Source organism: Callithrix jacchus, chromosome 14 (assembly GCF_049354715.1).
Source record: "Callithrix jacchus isolate 240 chromosome 14, calJac240_pri, whole genome shotgun sequence".
NCBI lineage: Eukaryota > Metazoa > Chordata > Mammalia > Primates > Cebidae > Callithrix > Callithrix jacchus.
The window spans coordinates 25634327-25649128 of NC_133515.1; the positions used below are offsets into that span (position 1 = coordinate 25634327).

The 14802-nt window shown below is 43.1% G+C and overlaps 1 long non-coding RNA gene across 1 annotated transcript in view; it reads left to right on the top strand.

The window, feature by feature from the left end:
• The window catches only part of LOC118147252 (uncharacterized), a 45024-nt gene extending 34128 nt beyond the window's left edge, over positions 1–10896 (top strand). Inside the window, exon 3 of the long non-coding RNA XR_004733452.2 lies at positions 10698–10896. This is a non-coding gene — a long non-coding RNA (uncharacterized LOC118147252). The remainder of the gene's footprint in view (positions 1–10697) is intronic.
• The last annotated feature ends 3906 nt before the right edge of the window (positions 10897–14802 follow it).

The following is a 14802-nucleotide window of genomic DNA, read 5'->3' on the forward strand; positions in this document are numbered from 1 at the left end:
TTTTATGGCTGCATAGTAGAACATGGTGTATGTGTGCCACATTTTCTTTATCCAATCTATCATTGATGGACATTTGGGCTGGTTCCAAGTCTTTGCTATTGTAAACAGTACTGCCATGAACATACATGTGCATATGTCTTTATAATAGGACAATATATAATCCTTTGGGCATATACCCAGTAAAGATTTCTGGGTCAAATGGTATTTCTATTTCTAGATCCTCGAGAATCACCATGCTGTCTTCCACAATGGTTGAACTAATTTACACTCCCACCAGCAGTGTAAAAGTGTTCCTATTTTTCCACATCCTTTCCAGCATCTGTTGTCTCCAGATTTTTTAATGATCGCCATTCTAACTGGCATGAGATGGTATCTCAATGTGGTTTTGATTTGCATTTCTCTAATGACCAGTGATGATGAGCATTTTTTCATATGTTTGTTGGCTGCATAAATGTCTTCTTTTGAAAAGTGTCTGTTCATATCCTTTACTCACTTTTTGATAGGGTTGTTTTTTTCCTCGTAAATTTGTTTTAGTTCTTTGTAGATTCTGGATGTTAGCCCTTTGTCAGATGAGTAGATTGGAAAAATTTTTCCCATTCTGTTGGTTGCGGATTCACTGTAATGATTGTTTCTTTTGCTGAGCAGGAGCTCTTAAGTTTAATTAGACCTTCATACTTTTAACAATTATTTGTTTTCTTCTTCTTAAGAAAGATCTCAAAACTATGTGTAGAAAAAAAAGCCTGAAAGGAAATCACCAAAATGCTAACAGTTGTATTAGTTTGGTGGAACTACACATGTTATTTCTATAATATATACAAATTTATTTATAATAGCTTATTGTATAAATTTTATTTTAAAAGAAACACTTCACTGATGATCTGTATCAATGTTAATTAGGTATATAAAATATTCAAGCCTAGGCCAGGCATGGTGGCTCACATCTGTAATCTCAGCACTTTGGGAGGCTGAGGTGGGTGGATCACCTGAGGTTAGGGGTTCGAGACCAGCCTGGCCAACATGGTAAAACCCCATCTCTACTAAAAACACAAAAATCAGCTAGTCATGGTTGTATGTGTCTGCAATCCCAGCTACTTGGGAGCCTGAGGCAGGAGAATCTCCTGAACCCGGGAGGCAGGGGTGGTAGTGAGCCGAGATCGTGCCACTGCACTCCAGCCTGGGCAAAAGAGTAAGACTCTGTCTCAAAAAAAAAAAAAAATTCAAGCCTCTGTTTTGTCCGGTTCTTTCTTCCATAGTCTTCCTCATTTTATATTTCCATGAGGAATATCCTAATATAAGCTATAGATTTGAATAACCACCATGAGAAGCCTGATTTTATTGAATATTGAGTGTCTATTCTATTTGTGAGATATACTGAGTTATAAAAGGATAGAATAAGGACTTGGGCTACTTGTGAACAACAGGCAGAGATGCTACAGGGAGGCACATGCCAGAAACTCTGATATCCCTATTTCTCTTCTTGTGTTTGTTCCTGGATTTTTTTTTCAAGATGGAGTTTTGCTCTTGTTGCCCAGGCTGGAGTGCAATGGCACAATCTTGGCTCACCACAACCTCCACCTCCGGGTTCAAGCAATTCTCCTGCCTCAGCATTCCGTGTAGCTGGGATTACAGGTGCCTGTCACCACACCCAGCTAATTTTGTATTTTTAGTAGGGACGGGGTTTCTCCATGTGGTGAGGCTGGTCTCAAACTCCCAACCTCAGGTGATCCACCCACCTCAGCCTCCCAAAGTACTGGAATTACAGGCATGAGCCAGCATGCCCAGCCTTGTTCCTGGATTTGAAACTGCCTGGATATATTTGGTAGTACCCAAACATCTGCCCAAAGTGATAACCTTGAAACAATCTCTGCATTAGTGTCATTCACACAGAAAACTGAGCAGTTCCAGAGCTGCAGAAACACAAGGAAAAGAACAAATAAGGTTGAGAGAGTTAAGAGAAGCATTGTGATGTGACTGTTGCCTGTTCCACCTGACATTTTACCTGGGTCTCCCTTTCCATCACTGCAAGTTGTCAAGGTGTTTGTGGATAAACAGAGCCCCTTCTCTTAGTGATCCATCTTCTCACACTGCTTGATTTATGCACGGATCACTGCCCACCCTTGGTGAAATGGCCAAGATATATCAATAGGTTTTAAAAAAATGAATCAGATGCTGATTGAACTGCTGTACAATGCAAGATACTGTTTCTGTGTCTCTGTATGGCTCCCATAGACCTTGGATGAGTTGCCGGAGTTCCACTGCCAAACCAGAAAGACCCTGGCTTTTTACAACTTTTAGGCCTTCCTAAACTAACTCAACCTCCCATTTTTGCAGCCTCACCTGCCACTCCCATCCCTACAAAAATTTCTTTTCTCTCACCAGCTGTTATCTCTTTTTACCTCTATGCTGGTCCTTGTGTTGGAAACTTCCATTCTTCCTTCTTTAGAGGCAACGCAGCTGAAATGCTACCTTCCCCAGAAACCGTCTCCACTTACCCCAGATTTTCACTGCATAGTCTGCATTCATGACTCACTAGTGTCCCAAATAGGCTGAGATTATATTAGAGACCTGCTGGATACGAGATGTTAAATGATTCCTTGCTGCTACGATGTTTAATAAAAGCTTATTGAAATTATTTACATATATGCTTAATAGCACAAAGAAATTAAAAAAGAAAGAGGCCAGGCATGGTGGCTCACGCCTGTAATCCCAGCACTTTGGGAGGCTGAGGCAGACGGATCACGAGGTCAGGAAATCGAGACCAGCCTGACCAACATGGTGAAACCCCGTCTCTACTAAAAATACAAAAATCAGCTGGGCGTGGTAGTGGGCACCTGTAATCCCAGCTACTAAGGAGGCTGAGGCAGGAAAATCACTTGAAACCTGGAAGTGGAGGTTGCAACAAGCTGAGATCACACCACTGCACTCCAACCAGGGCGACAGTGTGAGTCTGTCTCAAAAAAAAAAAGAGCCGGCCGGTCACAGTGGCTCACACCTGTAATCCCAGCACTTTGGGAAGCCGAGGCGGGTGGATCATGAGGTGATCAAGACCAGCCTGGCCAAGATGTTGAAACCCCGTCTCTACTAAAAATACAAAAACTAACTGGGCACGGTGGCACGTGCCTATAATCCCAGCTACTCACGAGGCTGAGGCAAGAGAATTGCTGGAATTTGGGAGGCGGAGGTTGCAGTGAGCCAAGATTGTGCACCATTGCATGCCAGCCTGGGTGACAGAGTGAGACTCTTTCTCAAAAAAGAAAAAGAAATTAAAAATAAAACTTTTAGTTACTTCTGCATCGGCGGTATCTTTCCTCATACCTGCTTCCTTTCTCCGTACCTGCTTTGGTAGGTGACATTTCTTACCCATCCTAGCAGCTAGGGAACCAGCACTTGAGAACTGCTTTCCATTTTATCAGCCCAGGATGTAATTTCTTCTCATTTGACTGACATCTGGCTTCCAAAGATGATTTATTGTAATGTCATGCACCCAGCTGGCCAATGGGCTATAAATCAATTCACCAAATGACCAATTTGCTGGATCGACTCTAGCTCCATAGTAAGTCTGAAGAGGCTGGCTTGTGGAAAGGGAGTTATTTAGGCTAAGTCTCAAAGAATGGGCAAGATTTGGACTAGCTATTACAAGACAGAAGCAGGAAGGGGCAATTCTAGGAGAGATAACCAGCAAGGGCAAAAAACAAACAAAAAATAATTCCTTTTTCTTGGGATTTATAATGCTTCCCCCACCCAAGAAAGAGAAGTTGTTTCAAAATAAATGATTTGCAAATACAGGATGCTTATCTGGAGTTACGTATGACCTTACTGCTGCAATTGCATACATCTTGAGAAGCTTTTGTCTTCATTTGATTCAGACGTCGGTTGAGTAGCTGCCTTCTTTTCTCCCACTTCTTGGTAATATAGGTTCTGCTACAGAATGGAGATCTAGCCCTGGGGAATCTATTTGCCTCCCTAAAGTACCCAAATTATGTCAATGGAAATTGGCTTGAGTTTAATGGAAATTGGCTCATGCTGTCATGCACGTCAAATGAAAAGCAAACCCCAGTATATTTGTTCAGTAATTTTGGTACCAAAAAAAAGATTGTTTTTTAGACATTTTCACTCTTGTTGACCAAGCTGTAGTGCAATGGTGCAATCTCAGCTCACTGCAACCTCTGCCTCCCAATTGTACTGCTTTTTTAGTAGAGACAGGGTTTCACCACATTGGTTTTACAGGCACGCACCACCATGCCCAGCTAATTTTTTGCATTTTTAGTAGAAACAGGGGTTCACCATGTTAGCCAAGCTGGTCTCCAACTCCTGACCTCAGGTGATCCGCCTGCCTCAGCCTCCCCAAGTGACGGGATTTCAGGCATGAGCCTTTTGTTTTTAAAAAACAAAAGATGATGGTACATCCAGTGGGTCTACCAGTTGGAAAACACCCCATGTTTCTCCAACTATGATCTTAGAACTTTCTATAGGTGGTGTGACCATGGTGATGATGGAGGGAAGAGTAGAGTGTGTCACAAAACACAGGTTCCAAACCCAGACCCATGTGCACACCTGTAGTCTCAGCTACATGGGAGGCTGAGGTGGGAGGATCAATCAAGCCCAGGAGTTCAAGGTTGCAGTGAGCCATGATCACACCACTGCACTCTAGTCTGGGCAACAGAGTGAGATCTTGTCTCTAAAAACAGAAAAAAGCCTTAAGTTAGAATTGTCAGATTTCACACACATAAAATACAGGATAAATAGCTGGATTTAAATTTTAGGCAAAATGATTTTTTAAAGTATGTCTCATGAAATACTTGGGATATACTTATACTAAAAATCATTCACTATCTGAAATTAAAATTTAACTGAGCATCCTGTATTCTATCAATCAATTTATCTACATCAATGATCTCAGCTTCTATCTAAAGAAACTTAAGGCCAGGTGCAGTGGCTCACACCTGCAATCCCAGCACTTTGGGAGGCCGAGGTGGGTAGATCACTTGAGGCCAGGAGTTTGAGACCAGCCTGGCCAATGTGGTGAAACCCTGTCTCTACTAAAAAAGCAAAAATTAGCCAGGCATGGTGGCATGCACCTGTAATCCCAGATACTTGGGAGGCTGAGGCAGGAGAATCGCTTGAACCCAAGAGGTGGAGGTTACAGTGAGCAGAGAGCACACTACTACACTCCAGCCCAGGCGACAGAGAGAGACTCCAAAAAAAGAAGAAGAAAGAGAAAGAATGAAAAAAGAAAAGAAAGGAAAAAATTAAAAAGGGAGGGAGGGAGGGAGGAAAATTAACCAGGTATGGTGGCATGCACCTGTAATCCCAGCCACTCGGGACGCTGAGGCAGAAGAATCACCTGAACCGGGGAGGCAGAGGCTACAGTGAGCCGAGATCACTCTACTGCACTTCAGCCTGGGCAGCAGAGCAAGACTCTGTCTCAGAAAAAAAAGAAAGAAAGAAAAAACAGACTAGCATCTGAAAACATCAAATACTTGGACTCTGAGGCAGGTAGATCACCTGAGGTCAGGAGTTCAAGATCAGCCCGACCAACATGGCAAAACCCTATTTCTACTAAAATACAAAAATTAGCCAGGCATGGTAGCATGAACCTGTAATCCCAGCTACTAGGGAGGCTGAGGCAGGAGAATTGCTTGAACCTAGGAGGCGGAGGTTTCAGTGAGCCAAGATTGCACCACTACACTCCAGCCTGGGCAACACAGCAAGACTCTGTCACACACACACACACACACACACACACACACACACACACAAAATTAAATACTTAGAAAAAAATTTAACAAAACACGTGCAATGTCTGCATGCTGAAAACCACAAAACACTGATGAAAGAAATCAAGAAAGACCTAAATAAATGGAGATAAACACTATGTTCGTGCATTGGAAGACTTAATGTTTGTTTTGAGCCAGTGGCTTGCTCTGTCACCCAGGCTGGAGTACAGTGGCATACTCTTGGCTCACAGCAACCTCTGTTTCCCAGACTCAAGCCATACTCCCCACCTCATCCTCCCAAGCAGCTGGGACTATAGGCATGTAGTCCTCTCCCCTCCAACACACCAGGCTAATATTTCTGTTTTTTGTAGAGATGGGGTTTCGCCATGTTGCCCATTGTGGTCTTGAACTCCTGAGCTCAAGCGATCTGCCCGCCTCGGCCTCCCAAAGCGCTGGGATTGCAGGTGTGAGCCACCATGCATGGCCAACTCAATGCTGTTCAGATGCCAATTATCTCTAAATTGACTTATATAGCTTTATTACCATTTCAATAAAAATTCCAGCAAGAGTTTTTATAAAACTCAATATGCTGATTGTAAAATTTATATGGAAAGGCAAAGAAACTAAAGTAATCAAAACAATTTTTTAAAATAACGAAGTTGTAGGACTCATGCTACTTGAGTTTAAGCCTCATTATAAAGCTACAGAAATCAAGACAAATCAATGGAACAAAATAGCAAATACAGAAGTAGAGATACACATATACAACTCACTGATTTTCTACAAAGTTGCAAAAGCGATTTAATGGAGAAAGAAAAGACTTTCCAACAAATGATGCTGAAAGAATTATACATCCTAATGTGAAAAAAAAGAGAGAAATGAATCTCAATTTATACCTCACATCCTATGCAAAAATTAACTAAGTATGGATCATAAAATCTAACACTTTAAAGTTGTAGAAAAAAATAGTTGTGACTTTGGAATAGAAAACTATTTCCTAGATTTGACAGAAAAGCATGTTCCCTGACAGGATTTTTTTTTTTTTTTTTTGAGAGGGAGTCTCGCTCTGTCACCCAGACTGAAGTGAAGTGGGGCAATCTCAGCTCACTGTAATCTCCACCTCCTGGGTTGAAGCAATTCTCATGCCTCAGCCTTCCGAGTAGCTGGGATTACAGGCACCTGCCACCATCCCTGGCTAATTTTTGTATTTTTAGTAGAGATGGTGTTTCACCGTGTTGGCCAAGCTCATCTCAAATTCCTGGCCTCAAGTGATCTGCCTGCCTTGGCCTCCCAAAGTGCTGGGATTATAGGCATGAGCCACCATGCCTGGCATTCTTTTTTTTTTTTTTTTTTGAAACAGGGTCTCACTCTGTCACCAAGGCTGGAGTGCAGCGATATGATCAAAGCTCATCAGTCAAAGATGACTGCCCAAAAAAAAAAAAAAAGCTCACTGCCACTTCCACCTTCTGGGCTCAAGTGATCTTCCCGCCTCAGCCTCCCAAGTATCTGGGATTGCAGGTGCATGCCACCACGCCCAGCTAATTTTTGTAGTTTTTGTAGAGACGAAGTCTTGGCATGTTGTCCAGACTGGTCTTGAACTCCTGGGATCAGGCAATCCTCCTGCCTGGGCCTCCTGAAGTGCTGGGATTATAGGCGTGAGCCACAGCACACAGCCTATTTTGTATCTTAACTATGACAGTGGTTATACAACTGTATCTGTTTGTGAAAACTCACAGAGTGGACATTAAAATGGTGAATTTAATGAATGTAACTTAACATAATTATTTTTATTTTTATTTATTTATTTTTTTGAGATGGAGCTTTGCTCTTGTTGCCCAGCCTGAAGGCAATGGTGCAATCTCAGCTCACTGCAACCTCCACCTTCCAGGCTCAAGCAATTCTCCTGCCTCGGCCTCCTGAGGAGCTGGAATTACAGGGGCCTGTCACCATATCCAGCTGATTTTTTGTATTTTTAGTAGAGACTGGTTTCATCATGTTGACCATGGCAGACCTTGAACTCTTGACCTCAGGTGATCCATCTGCCTTGGCCTCCCAAAGTGCTGGGATTATAGGTGTGAGCCACCGTGCCCAGCCAATTTATTTAAATTTTTAAAAAGAAATGAGGCATATAAATACCAGAGTTGTGTAAATGGAAAGTTATTAGATGCTGATCATCCCATAGGTGACAAATGGAGTGACACTGGCTCGGTTTGGAGGCAGAGACAAAGTAGGTGGTGGGCAAGAGACTATTTGGACAAACATCTGGTTGTGAGAAACAGGAGTCACAGACTTGAGATGAGAAACTGTGGGGCTGCCACACCTGGGCCTGAATTGCTCATTGATCATCATTAGAGAAGGAGTGCTCTGCTGGGTGGTAATGGTGGAGGACTCAGGGCAGACCTCGTGAGAGAAACCCAGGGAATGGCTCATTGTGTGCCAAGTCTAATGCATTATCCTTATGCAGGGAGGCAATGGAAAGAAGGCAGAACCAGGAATCAGGATATCTGGGTTCCAGGCACAGCCCAGCCAGTGATGAACTCTGTGACCTGTGAAATCAGATGAGCCTCAGATGCCACATCTGACCAGAGAGTTTAGAAAGATGGAGTCTTGGCCAGGTGGGTGGCTCATGCCTGTAATCCCAGCACTTTGGGAGGCCAAGGCGGGTTGATCACTTGAGGCCAGGAGTTCAAGACCAGCCTGGGCAACATGGTGAAACCCTGTCTCTACTAAAAATACAAAAATTAGCCAGGCGAGGTGGTACACACCTGTAATCCCAACTACTTGGGAGGCTGAAGCAGGAGGATCATTTGAACCCAGGAGATGGAGGTTGCAGTGAGCCAAGATTGCACTGCTACACTCCAGCCAGGGCGACAGAGTGAGACTCTGTCTCAAAAAAACAAACAAACAAACAAACAAAACACACACACACACAAGAAAGAAATAAAGATGGGGTCTCAAGTCCTTTCTACTGCGAACCACCTCTTGGTTACATAATTGATACCCTAAAGTGAGTTCACTGGAATATACATTTGCACAGTGCTTTACAGTTTATAAAGCACCCTCAGCACCAACCTTAATCACCCTTGGCGGCAGTGGGGAGTGTGCTATTCCTCTTTTCCGTGTGAGGAAGCTGCTCCTTGGAGAAGTGAATTAGTCTTGTATAAAGTCACTCCAAGTCCAGTGCTCTTTCGGTCATCCCACAACAAGGAGCAGGGCAGTGCCTGCTTTTTCTAAGACCAGGCTGAAGGATGGCCCTCTGAAGAGGGCTTTGAGCCCATGGCCAGACAGAAGAACTTGTTCCTGGAAAGAGCTACAGTGAGAACACTCCAGGTATGTAAACACTTCTTCCTCTGCATCTCAGCTGTTGCCTGGTGGCGGCCCCACTTCCAGTTCACAGGTTTTAAATATTTGTGGTAGTAGGTGTGATACTCTGAACCATGACCCCTCAAAGATGCCTTCCTCCTAATTCCAGAAGCAATGCATATGTTGCCTCTTCATGGTAAAGGGGATTTTGCAGATGGGATAAAGTTAAGGATCTTGCAATGGGAGATTATCCTGGATTATCCAGGTGGGTCCAATGTAATCACAAGGGTGAGGAGGGTCAGTCAGGAAAAGCTGAAGACAGAGGGGTTGGTGTGATACACTTTGAAGATGGAGGGAGGGGCCACAAATCTACAAATGGAGGTAAGGAAACTGATTCTCTCCTGAAACCTCCGGAGGAACTGACACCCTGATTTTAGACTGCTGGCCTCCAGCACTGTAAGAAAGTAAATTTGGGTTGCTTAAGCTACCAAATTTGTGGTAACTTATTACAGCAGAAATAGGAAATCAACCCAGTTGGGGAGAAGAAACATTGACATTATGGAATTAAGTATATTCAGAAAAGTTAAAGCCAAAGATTCTTTATTTTCCCACATTTAAAACCAAGCAAAATGAACACACACAGACACACACACACACACACACACACACACACACACACACATCTGTCCTATGACAAAATGGTCATAATTTTGGTGTGTTTAGGAGATACTGTTTAACATTCCAGATCCCCAAGCAAATTGGGAACAAAGACACTTAGAATTCTTTTTCACCCAGAACTGTGCTGAAACTGACAAACTGCAGGGTGGGAAAGTAACTTTTTAATGCAAATGCATTTCAGGGGAGAAGACACTGAATTGAGAAAAATACATGATTTAAAATTCAATTGGAAACTTGGATGTTTATGTCCATGATTTCTGACTCACTTTCAAATTTGCCACCCTTATCTCTACAAATGCACTTAGACTTTTCATGTGCAGATTTTCATTCAGAAAATCCGTTCTTGGTTCTCTGAAAACAAGCATGGAAGTATCTTAGAGATTTACCAAAAAAAAAAGCATATGGGAATCAAGCATCCCTTTTCTTTTGAAAAAGCATATGATATTTGTTTTAACCCAGCTCTGGCTTTGAGAGTGATCTACTGTTCTGTCGCCTTAAGCATGAGTTTAGTGGTCATTCCAGTATGTGTTAACAGACAGTGACATCATCTGGAAGCAGGAAATGGCTCTCAGGTTACCATATAAATTGACTTAAGCTTCGGAGAGGATTACAGGGCAGACCTCTGCTAAGTGTGGAGATGCCATTACAGCTAAATCAAAGGTAACTGTGAGGTCTGGCAGGCACCTGTCAACAGGTAAGGGAAGGAGAAGCCCAGAAGGAGCCTTGAGTCAGGATTACATTCTCCAAGCTTTATTTTTATTTCAGGTTAAAGGGTCAGACAGAGAAGCCATTCGCAGTGGTCTTTATTTATGGTTCTCAGAGGCCGGGCTGGTGAAGCGTCATGAGGAAGAGGGATGGTCCAGGTGGGATCCCCATCTCCTGGCCCAGCTGATGACAGACAGAGGGCCTTGAGCTTTGTGAAAGCCTAGCTTTTTATGAATGTGCATTAATGTTTGCAGGCACAACATGAGAGCTCATCCTTTGTTACCTCTCTTGCAGGAAAAGGTATGTGTTTTCCAAGCCTCCTTACTCCTCGGCCACCTGAAAAGACTTATTTCTACCACCTGTTTTTGGCCTTTGAAGGACAGGTGAGGAGGAAGCTGCATCCCTGACTAACAAGCTTGGCTGGAGAGAGTCTCACAGACTGTCAGCCAGCTGATCCCTACCAAGGTATTCTCTGATAACTGATGTGTTAGCAATAAAGTATACTCATTCCAAAAGACATTTCTATTTAGTCTGATGACTCCTGAAAACAAGAGATTTTAGCATCCAAACAACAAAGCTATAATGGTCAAATGATTAGAAGTAATATTTTGGGGCTGGCACGGTGGCTCATCCTAGCACTTTGGGAGGCTGAGGTGGGCGGATCACCAGGTCAGGAGTTTGAGACCAGACTGACCAATATGGTGAAACCCCGCCTCTACTAAAAATACAAAAATTAGATGGGCGTGGTGGTGCATGCCTGTAGTCCTAGTTACTCGGGAGGCTGAGCAGGAGAATCTCTTGAACCCGAGAGCAGAGGTTGCAGTGAGCCGAGAGCATGCCACTGCACTCCAACCTGGGTAACAGAGCGAAACTCTGTCTCAAAAAAAAAAAAAAAAAAAGTAATATTTTGAAACAGTAAATGGACCCTATAATCCAGTTGAAAATATCATCATCATTCCAAAAAGAAATTCCATGCCCACTGGCAGTCACTACCCATTTCTTCCACTGCCCACTAATCACTAAACCCTTTCAGCAACCACTAATCCATTTTCTGACTCTATGCATTTCCTTATCCTGAATGTTACTTGTAAGTTGAATCCTACAATATGTGACCTTTAGCATCATGTTTTCAATGTTCATTCATGCTGCAGCATGTATTAGCACTTCATTGCCATTTATTGCCAAGTAATATTCCTTTGTATGGCTATACCACTTTTATTTATCCAGCCATCAGTTAGTGAACACTTGGGATATTTTTCTTGGCCAGACTTGGTGGCTCATGCCTGTAATCCCAGCACTTTGGGAGGCTGAGACAGGTAGATTGCTTGAGCCAAGGGGTTCGAGACCAGCCTGGCCAACATACTGAGAACTCGTCTCTACAAAAATACAAAAATCAGCCTGGCATGATGGTGGGTACCTACAGTCCCAGCTACTCAGGAGCCTAAGGTAGGAGGATTGCTTGAGCCCAGAGGTCAAGGGCACAGTGAGCCAAGATTGCCCCACTGAACACCAGCCTGGGCATCGGAGTAAGACCTGTCTCAAAATAAATAAATATATAAAATTAAAAGGACAAAAAATAAAGGAACACTTGACTTGAGTTATTTTTCCTTTTGGGCAATCCCTCTGAACTTTTTTTTTTTTTTTTTTAATTTTTTATTGGATTATAGGTTTTGGGGTACATGAGCAGAGCATGCAAGACAGTTGCGTAGGTACACACATGGCAGTGTGCTTTGCTTTAATGATAATCAAACTGTAGTATATCTATACAGTGAGGGACTTCTCAACAATAAAATAATAAAGAGGGGTGGACTATGAAGTTATTGATTCACACAACAGCAAGGATGAATGTAAATGTGCTGAGTGAAAGAAGTCAGACTTTTAAATTATATGATTCAATTTATATAAAGTTTTAGAAAATGTACACTAAAAGCAGATCAGTAGGAGCTTGTAAGGTGTTGGCACTAGGGATGGGAGGGGTTACAGAGGGACATGAGAGCATTTTAGGGGGTGATGGAAATGTTCGCTGTCTTGATGTGGCAATAGTTCTACATGTACTTATATCAAAACTTATCAAATTGTGTACTTTTAAATATGTGCAGCTAATTTTACGTCAATTATACCTGAATGAAAGAATAAAAGAAGTCGGGTGCAGAGGCTCCTACTTTGGGAGGCCAAGGCGAGCAGATCACCTGAGGTCAGAAGTTCAAGACCAGCCTGGCCAACATGGTGAAACCCTGTCTCTACTAAAAATACAAAAATTAGTCCGGTGTGATGATTCGTGTCTGTAATCCCAGCTACTTGGGAGGTGGGGCAGGAGAATTGCTTGAACTTGGGAGGTGGAGGTTACAGTGAGCCGAGATTGTGCCACTGTACTCCAGCCTGGATGATAGAGCAAGACGAAAGAAAAGAAAGAAAGAAAGAGAGAGAGAGAGAAGGAAGGAAGGAAGGAAGGAAGGAAGGAAGGAAGGAAGGAAGGAAGGAAGGAAGGAAGGAAGGAAGGAAGGAAGGAAAGAAAGAAAGAGAGAGATATAGGAAAGAGAAAGAGCCAAAGATTGGGAGGAACAATGGGAGGCAATGCACCAGGAACAAGGAAAAAGAAGCAGATGCAGCATAAACCTCAAAACATCCAAAATCTAGAGGCTGCAGCCTTAAAAAAATAAAATCACGTCTTTTCTAGCAACATGGATGCAGCTGGAAGCCATTATCCTAAGAGAATTAATACAGGAACAGAAAACCAAACACTGCATGTTCTCTCTTATAAGTGGGAGCTAAACATGAGTACACACGAGAACAACAGACTCTGAGGACTACTGGAGGAGAAAGGGAGGGTGAGGGGCAAGGGTTAGAAACTGTTAGGCTCTCTTCTCAGTACCTGGGTAAGGGGATCATTTGTACCCCAAACATCAGCATCACACAGTATACCCAAATAACAAATCTGCACGTTTCCCCTGAATCTAAAATAAAAGTAGAAAAAATAATTTTTTTTTTGAGATATAGTCTCACTGTTGCCCAGGCTAGAGTGTAGTGGCATGATCAGGGCTCACTACAGCCTTGACTTCCTGGGCCGAGGCAATCCTTCCACCTCAACTCCACAAGTAGCTGGGACTACAGGAGTGAGCCACCACACCCAGCTAATTTCTTATATTTTAGTAGAGCTGGGGTTTTACCATGTTGCCCAGGCTGGTCTTGAACTCCTGGACTCAAGCAACCTGCATGCCTCAGCCTCCGAAAGTGCTGGGACTACAGGCATGAGGCGCCACAGCCAGCCAGAGAAAAAGTACCTTTTAAAAAATAAATAGGCCAGGCTCAGTGGCTCACACCTATAATCCCAGCACTTTGGGAGGCCAAGGCGGGTGGATCACGAGGTCAAGAGATCGAGACCATCCTGATCAATTCAGTGAAACCCCGTCTCTACTAAAAATACAAAAATTAGCTGGGCATGGTGGTGCGCGCCTGTAGTCCCAGCTACTCAGGAGGCTGAGGCAGGAGAATTGCTTGAATCCAGTAGGCGGAAGTTTCGGTGAGCCAAGATCGCGCCATTGCACTCCAGCCTGGGTAACAAGAGTGATACTCCATCTCAAAATAAATAAATAAAAATAAAAAATAAATAAAGCCTGGGCGTGGTGGTTCACACCTGTAATCCCAGCACTTTGGGAGGCAAAGGCATTCAGGTTACTTGAGTCCAGGAGTTCAAGACCAGCCTGACATGGTAAAACCCCATTTCTACTAAAATACAAGAAATTAGCTGGGTGTGGAGGCAGGCGCCTGTAGTCCCAGCTACTCAGGAGGCTGAGGCAGAAGAATTGCTTGAACCTGGGAGGTGGAGGTTGCAGTGAGCTGAGATCGTGCCATTGCACTCTAGCCTGGGTGACAAAGTGATACTCTGTCTCAGAAAAATAAAAAAAATTAAAAAGTTAAAAAATAAAGATTAATTAATTAATTTTAAAAATGCAATTTATTTTTTTTGAAATAAATAAAATCTATTTTTAGTCTTCTTCAGGCACAATCCCACTGGTCCTGGCATTGGAAGATTCATTGTAAGGCTCAGCTCTGCTAGTCACTGCCTCTTATTTCTTAGGTAAATCTCTTTAGAGGTTCAAATGGGATAAATGTTTTTCTTCCATGAAACCCCATATGAATGTTTGCAGCAGCAATAAGAACAGCAGTGGATACTGATGACATTTTACTGTTGTTGATATCACGATCATGCTCATAAGTGGATTCAAGCTTTCCCCACAGAGCTTAGTGATGACCAAGGATGGGTGTCACCACAGGGTCCCTGTCACCATCTTCATGGAGATCCTGCATGGACACTTTGCAGAAAACAAACGATTTCCACTTTCTCACGGCTGCACTGCTGCAGTAAGAATCAAGCCATGTTTGGCCAGGTAAAGTGGCC